The sequence below is a fragment of the Canis lupus genome, chromosome 18 (genome assembly GCF_003254725.2).
Source record: "Canis lupus dingo isolate Sandy chromosome 18, ASM325472v2, whole genome shotgun sequence".
NCBI lineage: Eukaryota > Metazoa > Chordata > Mammalia > Carnivora > Canidae > Canis > Canis lupus.
In genome coordinates this window covers 48229084-48245228 of record NC_064260.1, presented here as the reverse complement: position 1 = coordinate 48245228, position 16145 = coordinate 48229084, and positions in this window count along the sequence as shown.

Here is a 16145-nt window from a genome sequence, read left to right as displayed (position 1 = left end):
CCTTTGAGGTTCACGTAGGAGTTTGGACCCGTGTGCTGTAGTCAGAAGTTTTAGGACGGGAAGCAAGATCAGATCAGCATCCTGGAAACATCACTGAGGACTTCATGAATAGAATGTGTCTGGTTAAAATGAGCGAGGAGCCTTACACTCTACTCTGCGTGCAAAGTCATGAAGGGCCACCAGGGAGCCTCCTCAGGATGCTCCCAGCCCCGGGCGAGTCTGGCCTGGAGGGGTCTGTGCTGACTCAGGAGGCATTGCCTATCTTCTCACCTGAGACCAGCCTTCTCTGCTTCTGCCCCAATCCACCCAGCCCAAGAATCCACCTGAACCACCAAGTCAGACCTGGACACCACCAGCCGGGTTTGCTCCTCCTTGGGGTTCCAGAAACACCCCCTCCAGGATTGGCTGGATGCAGGGCATGGGGTCAGAGGCCATGGCAGAGCCTGGGGTTTTCATCCAGGGCCGTGGGGTGGGGTGGGGGCGTGAGGGCCAGCAGACCCCTCCCCAGAAGGCACCCTTGGCCCTGGGCAGTGGGGCCAGCGCGAGGCCTGTCTTCTCTGTGCTTCCCTCCCGGACATCTATTCCTCAAGCAAATGGTTTTGATTTTACAGGAAGTGGAGCAAGGGGCTAATCTGAGTTTAATTTTTAAAGCCAGGCCTTTGATTTCATACTTATTCATTTGAGTAATTAATGCCTCCAAGTCTGGGGCCAGAATGCATCCCGGCTTAGCTCGTCTCTCCTACACCCAGAGACAGACCTCACAGCACTCGGTACCTCCAAACCATGAATTTATACCAGCTGGAATGTTCCGAGGGCCCAGAGCAGCCACCCGACAGGACTCCCCAGAGCTCTCTGCCATGGACGATTACACCCCACCACCGCGTGGGCCCCGGGACCAGTGCAGGCGCCTCCCTCTCAGGCAGGGATGTGGGTGTGGGCACAGAATGTTCTGGGCTTTGAGACATTTTTTCAAACCCAGACTCAGTCAACAAACATTTATTAAGCATCAACTGTCTGCCAAGCACTAGGTGGGTGCTGGCGGGGCAACTCTGTTCCCAAAGGAGAAAACGCGCAGGACGCACAAATCTGTAGGTGCCAGTGGTGTCTGAGCCCTGGGGTGGGAGAGCATCTCAGGGCAGGGCGGGCTCCTCGGGAGGATGACCTGCAGGAGGGCCATCGGCAGGGGGGCCAGGAAGTGCAGTTGAGGGGGCCCCCCCGGGAAGTGCAGGTGAGCAGGGGGGCCAGGAAGTGCAGGTGAGGGGGGCGGCCCCCCGGGAAGTGCAGGTGGGGGGGGCGGGAAGTGCAGGTGAGCAGGGGGGGGCAGATGGGAGCAGGTGGCCAGGGGCCAGGGTGTGGAGGCGACAGCTGTGGCTGGAGACGGATTTTGGAGGGCTCTTCATATAGGACTCCCTGGGGGAATGTTTTTTTCTCTCCTCTTTTTCCCCCCACAAAGCATAGGATGAATCTACGCCCTTCATCTCACCTTGAGCCTGCTGGCAAGTCTGCCTCCCCCTCATGTTCCGATTTCATTTCTCCTGCGCCGAGGTCCATTAGTACAGCGCCTCGGGACCCTGGCTCCGCAGCCGGCATCCGGCCCGGGGGCTCTGGGATGTCTGCGAGAGGCTGATGTCAAGATGGGACCAAACTGGACATAAAGGCCATTCAGAGAAGAGGGACGGGCAAAGCCCACAGCCCCTTCTAGGGTGAGGACCCTGCAGGAGGTCCACATGTAGAAGTTAGTGACGGATGGTTCTTCTAGAGAGAAGAGACCAAGGACTTGATCGTAGGTGTCCATCCAGCCCCACGAAGAGCCCGTCGACTAACTCAGTGAGGACAAACACAGGAAGCCAGTGCTTGGCAAAGCTGGTCTCTCCAGATGTCGGAGCGTGTGCACAGCTGTCTTCGTGGACATGGGGCGGGTGGCAAGGAAGGCTCCTGGCTCCTCGGCAGCTCCCAGGGTGGCTCTCAGGGCAGCTGGGGGGCTCCCTGCCCCACCCCAGAAGCGGGACTTTTATAACGGGGTGGCTCAGGGCCCGGAGGTGGTGACAGCATGAGGATGCAAGGTGGCTCGAGCTCCTCCTGGTGACCTGCAAATAGCTGGCTGCCCAGTCAGCTTAGGATGTGTTTCCAGGCCCCCCAAGGTGTGCACACGATGCTATCTGGCTCTGTGGGGTGCTCTACCCTGAGCTCCAATGCTGACCTTCATGGTTACCTAAAACCAGGGGTGATTTCTGGGGGTGCCTGCGTTATCCCGGCCTCCAGAGCTCTCAAAGGGCTTCTTTGGATTCTCAAAGAGCTCAGGCACTCCCTGAACCCCTGGCTTCCTGCTCACAGCCTTGCGAACCATTCATGCCCCCGGGACACCAAGTGGAAAGCTGGGCTGCAGGAACACAGAGGAAGCCAGACTCACTCAAGTGGGGTCAGGGAGGCTTCCCGCAGAGGGAGCACTTGGGAAGGACCACCCTTGGCCTCCTGCTCGGCAGGAGCGGTGATGCTCCCTGTAGCAATGAGATGTAGGTGTGATATTTCCTGATCAAAACTATAATCGGGCCAGGAGAAACTTTTATTCACCTCATCCTGTAACCATCTTAGGTTCTGCAGTGGATGCCGCCTCCCTCCACTTCCTAGCTGCTGGCTTGAGTGAGTCAGCCTCTCTGAGACTCAGTTTCCCCACCACAGGATGCAGTGTCACAGAACCTGCCTCAGAGGACCACAGAGAGACCTGAATGAACCACAGAGATGGCCCAGAGCAGGGCCAGCAGAGACGAAGCCCCACTCAGGACTCAGCGCCTCTTGGTCACTAGTGTCCAAGTCCTGTGCCCAGATTGGAGCCCGTGGAATGCCACCCGGACCTGAACCCGGAGGAACGCAGAGCATAGTGGGGAAAGATGTGCACACATGATGCTCACGTTGCCACTGCAGTAGCACGGAGCTGTGGGAACCCTCGGGGCCCCCCCCAGCTACCTGCTCAGGGAGGGCTCCCTCCTGGGACCTGGGGTTTGAGCACAGTCCTGGAGAATACATGGTACTAGCTGGAGGAGGAGCAATGGGGCAGCTCCCGGAAGGAGACTGGCCTCACTGCTTCTAACACATACGTGCAGACACATGTGCAGACACAAGTGCACAGCACACACACACACACACTCATACATGTGCACAAGCAGACACCATGCATGCAAATATACACACATAAGTACACGGGTAGAAATACACACATGTGAGGTTAAGAAAGGAACGTGATCATGCACACAAATACACGTGTATCCTCACACATGCATGTACACACATGCACTCACACAAAGGCACAATACACACATGTGCACACATGTGAGCGTGCACCAAGCACACAAATATGCACACGCAGACAGTACCACAAACACGAGCACACATTTGTGGGCTCCGTACGCATACGGAGATGCATATATGAAGATGGGCTTACGGAGATGCAGACATGTACACATGCACCTTCCCACATACACACGCGTGCACACCCAACAGGAAGGCACCCTTGCCGCCTGCACCAGGACCATAGACTCACCGTCAGCCCCTTAAGCCCAAAAGCATCATCGAGGGGAAGAAGATTCCTAGGGTCAGTGCCCTTAGGTTGCAAAAAACCAAAACCAAAACCAAAACCCCCACAAAACAGCACCATCTTGTGGTGGCAGCAGGACCAGGTGGGAGGCAGAGGCCTCTTTCCCTGAGGGAGGGCTTTCCCAAGAGCCGTGCTCTTTGTCCGGGGAGGACACTCCCTGAGACCTGGGGCAGGTGGCACCAGAGCCTCTTGGCAGGTGCTCAGCACCCCTTCATTTGTGATGCTCTGGTCTGGGCCAGCATCTCCCCCGCTCCCCCACTGCCCTTGGCTGGCTCCTGCCAGGCCTGAGGTCGCCGGGGCACTCACTGAGTCTTGCTCTGCTGGGCATTTTAGGAAAGCTTCATTCCCTGGGCTTCTTGACTCCTCTGTGAAATTGGGCCATTATATTGACGTTCTAGATGTCTAGAGCCACCCCTCCTGACTGAGACTTCCCATGAACAGACTAGGGTGCACCCTACATGAGGCCCGAGGCTGAAACTCTCCCGGGTTGCTCACCTGCCCAGTTAGAGATTGGCCAGCAGGGGCTCATCTGGGGGCTTGTGATCTCAGGCCCCCTCCAGACCTTCTGATCCCAGAGGATTTGGGCAGCACCCCTGTAATATCTTTCAGCACCCCTCACTTCCTCTGAGCACCCCCTTCCCCCATGAGGGCCTGAGCATGATCCTTCTGTCCCCAACCCCAGCCTGCAGGGATGACAGCTCATAACTACTCAGGGAACAAATGAATAAGAAGCCTCTTTTTTTTTTAAAAAAAGATTTTATTTATTTATTCATTAGAGACACACAGAGAGAGGCAGAGACATAGGTAAAGGGAGAAGCAGGCTCCACGCAGGGAGCCCAATGCCGGATTCAATCCCGGGACTCCAGGATCAGATCCTGGGCCGAAGGCAGGCGCTAAGCCGCTGAGCCACCCAGGGATCCCGACAAGAAGCCTTAACAGTGAAAAGGGGACATGGTGTTTTTCCCCACCTGGGCAGGCCTGGTGGCAGGTGGGGGAAAGGGGGGGGGCAGCGTGTTGGGAATCGGCTCTAAGACAGCTACCCGGGACCGAATCCTGGTACTGGCACTCAGCAGGTGGGTAACCCTCTCTGTGCCTCAGTGTGCTCACCCAGGGAGTCGTTAGGGTTAAATAGAATCCGTGCAGAGTGCTCAGCCCAGCACTCGGTCAATCAATGTTTGTGAGCAAGGCGGTGTTGGCTTTGCACCGTGTTCAAAACCCCCCTCCCTGGTTCTACACACATTCACTTGGGGCTCCATGTCCAGAGTCTGGGGAGGAGGGTCTCGGAGAGGACAAAAGCAGGAGGCTGGGTTTCTGCAGCCCCACTGGACCTGGTGAGTAATGCCCTGCAACCTCGGACCCCAGCCTCAAAGGCATGGGAGGTGGCACTGGCTCCGTGCATTTCCATAATTCACTCCACACCAATTAATTTCTCACTGTCGATATGAGTGTGGGTCCTGCAGCTACTAAGCTCCCTCTCCGGGGAGAGCGCTGCGTGCTCACGGCCGAGGGGCTTCCTTTCTTCTAGCAAAACGTTAATTTCCCCCGAGTACCCCTGGAAAGAGGTTTTAAAACAAGACATGAAGCTTGGCAGGAATCTGACATCTGAAACGCCGTCGCGGGAGAGGAAGGGTTGAGACGTTTGCTAATTGCCCATTGAGCTCCGACGTGAGCGTGTTAAGACCCTTGCAAAAAAAGTCCCCGTCCTCCGAGCCTGCGCTGGTTTCCTGGTGGAAGATGCCCCAATGGGGGTGCGTCAGGCTTTGCCTTTCTTTGGTCAGCATCCTTCCAGGAGCTGAGAGAAGTAGCACGAAATTTTCTTTTGGAAAATCTGAGCATCCTGGGGGGCTTGTGTTCTAGAGCCATCTCTGCTGAAAGCCTGCAGGATGACCGAGGGCAAGACACTTCTCTTCCTGGGCACCTGTGAGATGGGGTCATGATATTCTGAGTCTCTCGCTCCCCCATCCCCCAGCCCCCAGCCCCCAGCCCCCAGCCCCCATCCCCAGCCCTGGCGCTTGGCCAATGGCTCTCTCTTGCCAGAGGATGTGCAAAGCCAATTTTATGGGCCTCAGAGCCCTGCATCCAAAGTGGCAGGGCTGCTGTGGGATGGGCAGACACAGCCAAGACAGAGCCTCCAAACCAAAGCCCTGATGTCATGTGCAAACTGAGCTTTTAAAAGCCCTGGATGTGCCAAGTATTTGACGCAGAGAAGCCAGGCAACCCCACCAGCTGCATTCTTGCAACGGGAGCTGTTGGAAAGGCCCAGGCTTGGGGTGTTTAGGGGTCACCGCGTCTCTACGCATCCCATCAGCCTCCACCCCCAGGTGAATGGCTGCAAACAGTGTCAGACCAGCCCTCCTGCCCCTGCCCACGCTTGACTGGGCCCCAGAGGCACACCAAAGAAATTCTCCCCCCCATTCAGGAGTCAAGGGGAACATTTGGGAATAAAACAGCCTGGCCTCCAAACCATCTCTCAACCTGGGAGTGTCCCCCTGTCCCAGCCCAGAGCCAGTGAAATCGCAAAGTGCAGAGGATGCCAGCCACGCCCAAAATCTGCCCTCGAGCTCACTCCCAACTCTTCCAGTGACTTTGAGCAATAACCCCAGTGATGATGCTCCCAAGCTATTAAGTAAAACCAGATAAAAGAGCACACCCAGGGCACGCATTTGTGTCGCAGAGCTCACGTGCCCGCGTCCACAGAAGGATGGCCTGGCAGCCTTACAGGCTTCTCTGGTGACTGTGAGGATGGCCTCAGCTCCCCAGTCCCCACCACACACAACCTGACCCAAAAAAACCCAGCTCCCCTCTGCTTTTGGACAATTTCCCTTCTCCAGCGCTCTTTCACCCCGACTGCTGCCCCTGAGCCCTCTCCAAATAGAACTTCTCCTGCTGTGAGCCGGACACAGAACACAGGTGCGGTTCCCTGTGGATCTGGGGTGTGCTCAGGGCAGCCCACGGCAGCTTGGGACCCTTTCTCGGTCCACGTGGCCCCACGCCTCCTGCTGGCCATGCCCAGCTTCGCCTGCCAGTGTCCTGCTCCCAGGGGAGCCGGAGGCCCTTCCTGAGGGCTCCCAGCCCCTCCTGGCACCTGTGTCATCCCGCCTTGGCCCTGGCAGCCCCCGAGCACCAGCGGAGGGCCAGGGTCGCCAGGGAGGGACTTTGCCTAATCAGCAAGGAGAAACGGTTCCGGCTCATTATGCAGACTAACGACAGGAGAAGCCTGAGAAATAAAGCAGAGGATGGCCCGTGTTAGCATCCACCGGGAACCCCACGGGGTGGAGGTCTGTGTGTCGCATCCTGCTCCTCTCTGACTCATAACCTCGAGACTGAGAGATCGGCAAAGTGATAGTCCTATCAGCGGCAGACACAGGTGTCCATCATCCAGTCCCTTCTCTGTGCCGGGCTCTGTGCTAAGCCCGTCGTTCTATGGAAGCTTCTGAAGTCTTCTGAATAATTCAAGAAAGCAGGCTCTGTTATTGCCCTTCTTTCATTTTATCTTATTTGTTTTTTCATTCTCCAAACATTTATTGAGCACCTGCCCCAATTTTATGCAAACTGAGGCTCAGAAAGGCTCAAGGGTCTTCCGGAGTTGAAGAGACCCATCTGCTAAAATAACCAACACACTTATTTTTGGGTTAAAATCCTGATATCAGAGACCAAACTTAGCTAGCCTTCCCTTCCTCCCCTGGCCCCACACGCCAGCCCTGAGCCTCACTGGGGGCAGGCGTGCGGAGACGGCCCTCCCTGCTGGATAGCATTGGCTCCTTGGTACGGAGGGTGGCTCTGCCCTTCGCCTCGAGAGTTCAAGCTGATAACGCGCCGAGAGTCATCGCATAATAACGGCCCCATAACTGTGCTGTCTGGTACGGACAATGAACCACCCCAGCCAAGATGTGTCCTCATTACTTGGCCGCGAGCCAACCCGCTCCATCCTGGCTGGGTGCCCAACCCCAGCCCAGTCCCCGCCTGGGTCACGAGCCGTGGCGCCCTTCCCGGGAAGGCACCTCGGAGGCGTCCGGCCCTGCCAAAGTGAAGCCCGCGGAGGTTAATGACTTCATGTGGGTCATGGCATCCTTACCCGACAGGACTCTGCCTGCCTTTATCTTGGGCACGGCATTCTCTGGGCAGCCAACCCAAATCCACAGCCATAAACGGTGGCCTTTATGCATCTAGAATTGCTGTCTCATGGGATGCCAATCGCTGACCCGGATTGTTTATTTATTGGGAGTATTTTTAGTTCGCACTCTGTTACCCCTGGGATCACCGACTTTCTTTTTTAATCCTCTCCTTGAATAGAAAGGAAACGGAGAGTAACACGAAGGTCGCCTGAACCCTGGGGTAACTCTCGGGCAATGCTTGGGCCACCGAGGTCAAGCCTCTGCCAGCGACAGCCCTGCCACAGCTGGAGAATGGCACTCAGCCCTCTGGGGTGCTCAAGTGGAGCAGAGCCTGGCTGGAGTCACCAATCAAGGTGTCCATCCAGGGGGCACACTGAGGGGATGGCCCCAGAGTGGGAAGTGATCGGCCCTGGGGCCTATGGACCCCAAAGGGGCCCCTGCATGAGTCTCGGGGCGACCACCTGACACTTCGTGCGAGATGGGGTGTGATCCCGCACCTACCTTTCAGAGAAGACCCTCAGCTTCCTCCCAGTCCTGGAGTCCTCGGCTTGAACACTGACACTGCTAATCTACTTCTCCATGCCTCAGTTTCCACATTGGTAAAAAAGGGGCTAATGGGAGCACATACCCCATATACTGGTTCAGAGGGTTAAATGAAGTGTCCTTAGCACATGGTTAGTGCTCCGAGAGGGGGGTGTTGAGAATTAATATCCTTGTCATTGCCATTAGTTCCAGGGACACGTGTGTCGATTCATCAGGGTCCTGGTGGAAGCAGGAGGCCAACCCTGGGGGCACCCCGAAAATACAGGATGGTGGAGAATCTGTTTATTGTCCTGCTGCCACCGGGGCCACCAGGAGTGAGTGGTGACAGAACCAGGGTGCAGACCGGAGCTGTGGCCTTGGGTAGAGGGAGGATGCCTGTGGCCCCAGTGACCCCGGTGGCCCCAGTGGCCCAGCAGGAAGGAAATCAGCATCTGTCTCCTTCTAGCTCCAATCTGTTGCTGGCTCCTCTCACCAGCCTAGCCCAGCTGGCACCCAGAGGCCAGGAAGCTAGTGACCAGTCGGCCTCCTGGGGGCAGAGAAGCAGAGTAGGGAGTGGGGTGGGCTGGCAGGTGGACAGTCTCCATCTGGGCCTGGTCCCTCTTCCTCCTCCAGCCAGCAATGTTTGCTTGGATACCGGCACCATGAACCGCATGTAGCCAGGTGCTGGATGTTCTCCGTTCCTATAAATAGTCTTGAGTTTTGCTCCAAGGTATAGCTAAGTGACATGTTTGTAGTTAAGTGTGGTGGTTTGGAGTCTTGCTTTTAAAATTCTTAGATGGGCCCCGAGCAACTTTTCACCTCAGGCTGATTTAGCTCACTGTCGAAGCCAGAGCTTTCTGCTTCTCAACTGCAAACCTTGTCAGTTATGAGGCCTTCCCGTCTGTCTGGGGAGAACAGGCATTATTTGCTGTGCATTGTCTTGGGGGGTTCTCTCGTCAGCCCTGGGTAATTCCTTCATATACAGGGTGGTCAGTTCTTGGCTGAGCACCCAGAGGAGGTCTCCCACAGGCCCCAGGGCCTCTCATCTCTGGCTTTCTGGCCCGCGTATCCCAGCCACTGGCTTTCCCCACCCTCAGGGCCCTTCTCAGCTTGGGGAGCCCCAGCCTACACCACGTCCTGGCAACTCTCAGGGCTGTAAGCTAAGGAAGTCTTAAGACTTGCTGTCTTAAGATTTTATTGCCCTGTGTTGCCCGATGGCCAGTTTCTTGAACACCATGCTCTCCCATAGTCTGTCTGGGTTTGAGCCCAAAAGAGAAGATTTATATGCACATTTTGATGAATGTTTTTATGATATGAATGAGATTTTGTTATAGACATCATTCAGGCCTTCACTCTTAATAGAGTGCTTTTTTTTTTTTTTTGAATAAACTTTTTGGGGGGCACCTGGGTGGCTCAGTGGTTGAGTGTCTGCTTTCAGCTCAGCTGGTGATCCCAGGGTCCTGGGACCAAGTCCTGCATCGGGATTCCCACAGGGAGCCTGCTTCTCCCTCTGCCTGTGTCTCTGCCTCTCCCTGTGTGTCTCTCATGAATAAATAAAATTTAAAAATCTTAAAAATAAATAAATAGATAGATGATAGATAGATAGACTTTTTGTTTCAGATGAAATTTAGAGTCACTAAAAGATTTCTGAAGTAGGCCAGAGAGCTCCCACACACCCTTTCCTCAGTTGACTCCAGAGGCAACACACCTTGTGAAGGTTTATGAGACGAACAGATCAACACCGGCACAGTGTGCTAAAGCTAATTCCAGACCCCATTCCTTCCTGCCACGTCTTTAAGACCTTCATGGCATGGGTGTGGAGCCTTGAGACTGCATCCCTGCTGTGTTTAGCCTGGTGGCTCTCCCCTGGGTTGACCCCAGGCTGAGGTCACCAGGGGCTGGTTTCAATCTGACAGATGAGACATGTGTTCGCCATCTACCTGGGAGAGAGCCAGGGAAGGTGGCCTGGATCCCTCCTCTGGCTGCTAAGCAGTCATCTTCTGAACGGGGAGCCCCTCAGGTGGGTGCAGCCTGGACTGTGGCCATCCCCGACGGTGGCCACTCGCCCACCCGCAGCTGTGGGGTGTGTGATGGGGGCAGGCCCGAGCCAAGGTGTGCTGTGAGTTGGAGCTGCGTGGCCAGGCCTTGGAGACTTAGTATGAAGGCCCTAAGAATGTAAACTATCTCACTAATAATGGTTTACTACTGATTGTATGTGGACAGGATAATACATTGGATATGCTGGATTAAATAGGATATACTATTAAAATTAATTTTACCTGTTTTACTTGGTTTTTGGTTCTTTTTAAAAGTTTTTATTTATTTATTTGAGAGAGACAGAGCGCGAGCAGGATGGAAGGGCAGAAGGAGAGGGAAAAGCAGGCTCCTTGCCAGGTGGGGAGCCCCATGTGAGGCTCGATGCCTGGACCCTGAGATCATGACCTGAGCCAAAGGCAGATGCTTCATGGACTGAGCCACCTGGGTGCCCCTATTTTTTATGTGGCAAAAATGAAGTTTGATATTACCCATGTGGCTCCCACTTTATTTCTTCTATTGGGCGCCACGCCATTTATACTGACAAGCCATGGACAGAAATGGCTCTGTGCCCTGGTGCGAGCACCTGCCAGCCTGTGCCTTCCCGCCTGGGTCCCCACCGCCCTGCACCTCCCTCCATCCCCTGGCCACAGGTGAGACCCACCAGCGTGCCAGGGTGGCCACGAGGAGCCAGATCCGAGTCGGGGCCGGCTCCCGATGTGGCCGTGAGGGCACAGCGAGGTCCTGGGTGACTGGAGGGGTCAGTGGCCTGCAGGGCACGTCCCTGGCTGCTGCCGGGATGCCCGGGAGCCCCTGCTGAGTCACGTTCGTGCTCTCAACTACAAGGAGACTCCTTCCTGGTGGCTCGCTTCCCGTTTAGACAGTCTGGTTAATGAGTTACCTGCCCATCCCGTCCCCAGGTTACCCTGACCTAGGGGCCCCCACACATGCCCGGGGTGACCTCCAGCGTCAGACGAAGAGGCGGTGAGTTTGTAAAGTATATTTTTCAATGTGATTGCTTCAAAAAAGAGCCAAGTGAAAAGCAGTGAGGGCTTATATTCCCAGCCAGCACTAGGCACCTCGAGCCCGTCGCTTCTTGACCTCCTGTCTTCTCAAGCGCATCCACTTTCCATGAATCACGACAAGAGCGCATACACGTTGTCCTTAACAAGAAGGGACAGAAAGCTCCGTAGCAGGTCAGGCTGGAGCCCTTCCCTCCCCAGCGGCCCTGGGCCACTCTCGTCCCAGGGAGAGCCCACTGTGGATTCCAGCCACCTCTTGTTTCCTTTCCAACTTCTACTGCCCACATTCCTGGGATGGGCTTTGTCCATTTTTAAGAAGGCATCACACATCTCGGGTGGCAGGCTCCGGTGGGGAGAAGCAGCCTCCTCCCACTCTCTGTGAGCTTCTGGCTGGCAAGGTGCCACCAACCTCAGAGTCCGTGTCACTGGGTCTAGGAACTTACCCCTCGGGTGGCAGAGGTCCCAGGGTCTTGCTGCGGCATTGCTGATAGAAAAACCACAGGGACAAACTTGGTAAATGATGACGAGTCATGGAACAGGTCAGTACGCAACTATCCAGGAGAACCAACCGAAGCCATCTGAGCAGTGGCCGGAGCTTTCTCCACCAGCCCACGAGCCCGAGCAGCCGCAGCACGGGGACCAGCACCACCTGCTCTGGGGGGTGGTTTCCGCTCTTTGTGAGCATGGACACTGCACGCGTCCAACACTTCTAACAGGTGTATGAGAGGCAGCAAGCAGAACTTAACTCTGGAAAGCGGGTCTCTGGGCTGAAGGTGAGAAAAAGGGAGAAGGAGAGAAATGCCTCTTCCTGAAGCATTTGATTATTTTCTTCTAACTACACAGAAATGGTGGACTTGTATTCAAGGACAACTAAACGCACCCCTCAAGGCAGCAGCTGGGCCACGAGCCGGGGAGAGGAGGCCGCACGAGCTGCTGTTGAGACCTGGGGCTTCACCCAGGGGCTCTGCGCAGGCCCCCACTCGGTTTCCTGGGGTCCTGGCTCAGGAACGCAGGGGACAGCTGCTCAACCTCGGCCTCCAGCAGCCTCCAGTGGCCTCCACCCGGCCTCCACCTGGCAGCCAGTGAGGCTGTTCCCTCGGCCTCCTCCAGAGGAGCCCATGAGAACTGTGCTCAGGCCATGTCCTCGGGGGGCTCAATCAGGTCAGGAGGCCCAGCAGCCCCAAGAAGGGTGTCCTTCCCCTTAGCGGAGCTGATGGGTGGGTTGGTGGGGGCGGGGTCAGGTTGCACAGGGTCTGGACCCAAGTGGCTTCCAGGTGCTACGGGACCTGGGAAGCAATCCCAAGTTCACCCTGTACTGACCAGTGGCCTGGGCAAGTCATGCTTCCTCTGGCCCAAATGTCCTGCTCTGTAAAATGGGGGCAGAGACTCCTGCCTCTTGGGGTGTTGGCCCTGTCTGCTGGGTGATGCTGAGTCTCCCCATCTGCCCCCAGGCGGTGCTGCTGAACTCCCAAGTCTGTGCCACAGCAGGCTTATCACACAAGGGCCAGGTGAGACTTCACCTCCCCGTGAACCTCACTCTCTTATCTTGTCTACTCCCTTTTTTAAAACATCCAAGGAGAAAGAAACCCCCCATAGGTGGCTCCTGGGCATCCCCTCCATGCTATTAGCTCAGAGGCCTCTCTTCACCTGCACTTAATCCTAACTCTGGGGATAGGACCCGGGAATCTGCTGACCTGCTGCTTATTGAGAGCCTGGGGGTTCCAAGGCACACAGTGTGGACTGCCCCCAGGCTGGAGGACACGGAGTGCATGGGCGATGCATCCAGGGCAGACAGAGCCATAGTCCTTACCCAGTGACACTTGGCAAGCCCTGCCCACAGTCATCCCCAGCCCAGGGCCAGGGGCTCCCACAACCTCTGACTTCTGGGGGTGTCTCTCCCTCCCGGCTCCACCCTAAGCTCTGCTCGATCAGCATCCAGAGGTGCCATCTTAACCCTATGCCCTGCTTTTCCTGTGGGGGACCACCGACCCCTCCCCGACCCTGTGGGCTGGCCCCAGCCTATCCTGCTCCAGGCCTGCTCTTGAGGTCAGCAGGGGGCCCTCTTTCCTGGGGACACATGCTCTTCTTCCTGAGGACTCACAGGTGAGAAATGCCTGCCTGGAGCTTCTAGGGCTTCACAGGGTGACAGGGGTGGGAGTGCCTGCCCTGGAGCGAGGTCAGCAGAGACCAGACACCTCGGACAACAGTGACCAGAGTCCCACGTTATTTGAGCTGGGGAACTCAGATGCCCATAAAGCCACTTTGAGGTGGTTTCTTCACTTGCAACAAAGAAAAAACAAAAACTGAAACAAAATCCCAGACACAAAGCCCACTAGGCCCTGAGCCCCTCCACCCAGGGAAGTTACAGATCATGTCATTGGTTTTCAGGTGGCTCCTTCCCCAGCCCCACTGCCCTGTCCAGGGGCCTACTGTTGGCCCCACGGCCCCCTCGGGCTGAATCAGCAAATCCATGGCTCTGCCCTCTTATCTTCTGCAAGGCCGGCTGGGCATCCGCGGCACTCAGGCCTGGTGCTGGACCAAATTTAAGGGGCCGGATGCTGTCATCAGCTTATCTGGTCATAAAGGCCTGCCTTATCTCCAGCCGCCTCTCACTGCCAGTCACTGGTTTATGCTTTTACAAGGGCAGTACGCTTCTCAGGGAAGCAGGAGCAATCCTTGAAGGCGCCTGCTGGCAGGGGGGTAACCAGGACTCCTTCCTTGGGCCAGCCATGGCTCAGCAGCTGCATGGCCCCACGAAAGCCTTACATGGCAGGTGTGGGGCCGGGGGGAGGCCGAGGAGGGCAACCTGGTCACCAGGCCTTCAAGGGGCAGCAGAGCCTGGGAGGTGATGGGAAGAGGAGCCTCTGGGAGGGAGAACCCTGGGGGTCCCAGTCCCACCCACATGGTCTCATTCCCTTTTCAATTTCCTGCTCGTCACAGCATGCCTGGATCCCTCCAGCCTGGGCTCCGTTGTCCTGCCTGCCAACATGGGCAAATTGCTGGGCCTGGAGCCTGGCTAGGCCGTTGTCTGTGCCTCCGCTGTCCTCACCTGTAAAATGGGCATAAGATGCTGAGTCCCCTCCTTGCAGGGTGACCGTGGGGAACCACAGGAGGTGGCAGGGTCTGGGGTCCTGTTAACCAGCTGGCGTGGTCTGACCCATGGGTGTTGTTTATAGGAGGTTCTAGGAGCCCAGTCTATGATCCCTCCGTGCAGGATGTCTGCACTCTGAGGTGGCTGGCAGGGGCCAGGCCGAGTCCCACAGGTGCAGGCTGTGTCAGGTGAGAGGTTCCTAACTCCAGTCGTCTGGATTTATCCACTCAACAAACATCCATTGAGTGTCTGTCATCTGGCTGATACAGAAGCTGGGGACACAACCCCTACACTCCAGTGGAAGTAAACAGGCAACAAACATAAAAAGTAGACTGTACAGTCCACTATATGGCATATGCAAAGGCCCTGGGGTAGGAGCCTGGTGTGTGCAGAGAACAGCCAGAAGGGGTGGGAGTAAGGGATCAGTAAGGGAGTTAAGAGAAGTGATCGGGGAGGTTAGGTTCAGGGTATGGACTTGGCTTTGATTCTGCGAAGGAAGGAGCCTGGGGCGTTTTAAGGCCAGGAGAGAATGATGCACAGCAGCCCCCCTCCTTTATCCACAGGAAATACATCACCAAACCCCAGGGGATGCCTGAAACTGTGGATAGACTGAACCCTACATACGCTGTATGTTTTCTATGCATACATATCTATGAGCAAATGTGATGCAGGGGTGCCCAGGTGGCTGTTGATTAAACATCCGACTCTTGATCTCAGCTCAGGTCTTGATCTCAGGGTTGTGGGTTCAATCCCTGTGACCTGAGGGGATCCTCTTTTTTTTTTTTTTTTTTTTTTTTTTTTACTTAAAATAATTTAATTCAGGGGCACCTGGTGGCTCAGTGGTTGAGCGTCTGCCTTTGGCTCAGGGTGTGATCCCGGGATTCAGGATTGAGTCCCGCATCGGGCTTCCTGCTGGGAGCCTGCTTCTCCCTCTGCCTCTGTCTCTGCCTTGGTCTCTGTGTCTCTCGTGAATAAATGAATAAAATCTTAAAAAAAAATTAATTCATAAACTAGGCACCGTAGGAGAGTAACAATTACTAATAATAAGATAGAACAATTATAACAGTGTATGCTAGTAAAGGTCACGTGAATGTGGTCTCTCTCCTTCTCTCTCTCAAAATACCCCATCCTCACGCTCTTTCCTGTGATGATGCGAGATGACAAAACACCTGGGTGACGGGGTGAGTGAGGGGACGGACGCAGGTGTTGGCAAAGAGCGTCGGGCCGATGCCATGGAAGATCATCTGCCGACCTCAGTTGGGGGCCAGTGACTGCCACCTCGGAAAGCAGATGCAGAGAAGGGGAAGTGACTGCATTTTGCAGGGTGGCCAGTCCAAGGAAGGAGCAGGGCAGAGGAGGGAGCACCAGGGAGGAGTCAGGAGGGGCAGGCGGCGGAAGAGCGGAGGGGCTGCTGGTAGCAGGGTGAGGCCCACAGAGCGCACAGCCCTGAGTCCCGCGAGGGGCCACCTCTTTTACAACCTGCCGCAGGCATTTCATCGGTGTCCCTGCTCTGTCATCGATCTGCACTTGGGGCTCAAGGGTGTTTAACAGGCCCCATCTCTCAAGGGAGGAGACCCCATGACACAGAGGAAGGAAGTCCCAACACAAGTTTCTGGACCTGAGTTTATCGTGTGATGTTATTTTATTTGGGATGTCACACGAGGGGTCCTAGGAGGTAGGATTGTACCCCCCCGTCACCCCCCACAAGACATAAGTCAGAGGATCCAGGACCCAAGAGATTCCAGACTGAGTCTGTGAGGGAAGGGAGA